The sequence below is a fragment of the Aplysia californica genome, unplaced genomic scaffold (assembly GCF_000002075.1).
Source record: "Aplysia californica isolate F4 #8 unplaced genomic scaffold, AplCal3.0 scaffold00044, whole genome shotgun sequence".
In the NCBI taxonomy this organism is placed as follows: Eukaryota; Metazoa; Mollusca; class Gastropoda; order Aplysiida; family Aplysiidae; genus Aplysia; species Aplysia californica.
This window is the reverse complement of record NW_004797314.1, coordinates 798927-801321: the sequence shown is the minus strand read 5'-3', so window position 1 is coordinate 801321 and position 2395 is coordinate 798927.

Below are 2395 nucleotides of genomic sequence, written 5' to 3'. Positions count from 1 at the left end.
AGGAAGAGGCTCGAGGGATCGGTTGAATCTCGTTGTATTTGTGGCAAATAAAATCAAATAGCAGCTGTTGTCGGACTATATGTATATACAGGCCAACGTAATTTATTTTCTTTCTTTCTGGGCGTTGTCTGTATCAATGCAGGGTCATCCAACAACAATCTCCACTTTAAAAAAATACTGTTCTCCGTGTCCAGATTGTACCCATCCACTCCTTGTTGCCAATGTGTCACCTTTCTAATCTAGTCTTCTTCTTGATCTTTTTACCGTTCTTTTTCTCCCTGCAGTGCTTTTTTTTTTTGTCAGTCCGTTGTCTTTCACTCTACCGATGTGACCTGTGCACTTCAAGTTTTGTCGGAGTTGGTGCATAGCCTAAATATTTGTGATTTCTGCCACCACTGTCTTCTGTATTTTTGTAGATCCATGCTTTATTTGATCTTGCATTCGTTTATACGTAGCATATTTTCCTTTCCCTTGTTCTCCATAGGCCTATTATTATGTTGTCCATAATTTCTTTATGACGTTTCTGTTCATTGGCCAGGTTTGACACCCAAAGCTTATGAATGCCAATATATTGATTTTCTTATGACAGACTAAGATGTTCTAACGTAGTGTCATGGCTCTGCTTATTGTGAGGAGGACGAAGGAAAACTTTAGGGCTGGACCGTGAAGTGGAAGCTCAATTAAAGTAATAATCTGGTCTTTCGATAAACCTCACGCACCGGTACCGTTGAACGCAAGTTCTGATGGCGAATGTTTTTTAATCTTTATCTTGTAGTAAAAATATATTCAATTTGAAAAAAAATTACTTTCGGAAAATTCATTTGCCCATGCAACTTATGGTGCTTGCTTGTCAACCCAGAGGTCCAGATGAGTTCAATCTCTCATGTCATTCTACAGACCCCGACTGTAACGTAGTAGATAGGATAGACCACATGGTCCTCTCGGATGAAGACGAATAAAATTTGGGAGGTCTCGTACGCGTGTGAATATTCCGCACGTTAAAGATTCCTTGGCAGTTTTAAACCGAAAAGAAAAGACCGTTCGTCCGGCCATACAGACAAAATTACTCCGTTTTAATTATTAAGACCTGGTACCATCGAAAAAGGCAATTAAAAAAGTTGCTGTCCGTGAGACAAGGTACTATTCTACGTTCTGTTTACGATTAATCGGCTATCTACGTCAAAATCAACAGAACGCTTTGAGATGAAATTCTTACCACATATATAACTCCCTAAGCTCTGGTTACATACATTTATAGGCTTATGGTCGTAGAAGAAGGAATCCTCAAGAACAATGTTCAAATAATTTCCCCCTTCATGGCCTCCACCATTCCAAAATCAGTTCGCCAATCAGTTTAGATGGATTAGTTTATTTATTATGCGCTTTCTAACAAAGGACTCATGGTAACAGTTATTATTGTAGACATGTGGACATTCACATTATACCAGACTTTTGGGAATATATTTCTTTTTAAATGTATGTGCTTATGCACCTCTATCAACACAATTTGTGAGGCATCGTGGTGAAATCAGGCGTTCGTTAAAATAATGAAATCGGAGAAGCAGGTATTATCCCTCCAGTTTGTTAGTTTTTATCGAATTTTGTTTTTGGCTTAACACCTTTTTTGTCCGTATATAAACGTATTTCCATGTGAATTTTACAGAAAAAGTTGTTTAATAGAACAAAATAATAAAATGTAAATATTCAGTTTCTAGGGACTCTCACGCTATAGAAGTTACCATACTTTGGTAGCCATTTTCCGTGTAATTCTACCCCTGAAACCATGCTACCCCACATTGTCAACGGAAAATATAGGGACTTCTATTGCAGATAAAAAGGTCTTTTTTAATTAAAAAAAGCAAGGCAAATGAATAGATATAAGCTTTCGGGTGATACCAATAACTTCACATACCCAAAAATTGACGAGCGCCTGATTCCAACGCGTCGTCACACATTTAGATCATTTAGGAGACTGGCTTACAACCCTGCCTGTCAGGGCCAACCCGGGCTAAGAAGGATACAAGACACAACTTGCCAGTAGAAAGACCATGAAACATTATGAACTTTTCTTCCCTTTCGCTACACCACAGACGACGTCGGTACTTTGAGGAAGAAAAGGAAAACAAGTTTTATTTGCAAAAGTAAAAAATGGGCATGCTCTCGCGATGACATCTATGGGCCGCACTCGCTCCCTTTCCTTCGTCTCAGCACTTGAGAAAGTAGTTTGCAGTCCAGGTTGATACACCGGGTGTGTGACAGGTCTAACTCAAACTAGTGTTTTACTTCAACAGCAGTGCGTTATGGGTGATCTTATACATATTCTTACTCAGGCAAGCTGTATTTGTGAAAGAATGTTGGAAGGAAACACTAATTTTTTTCCTCTCATGCCCCCCCC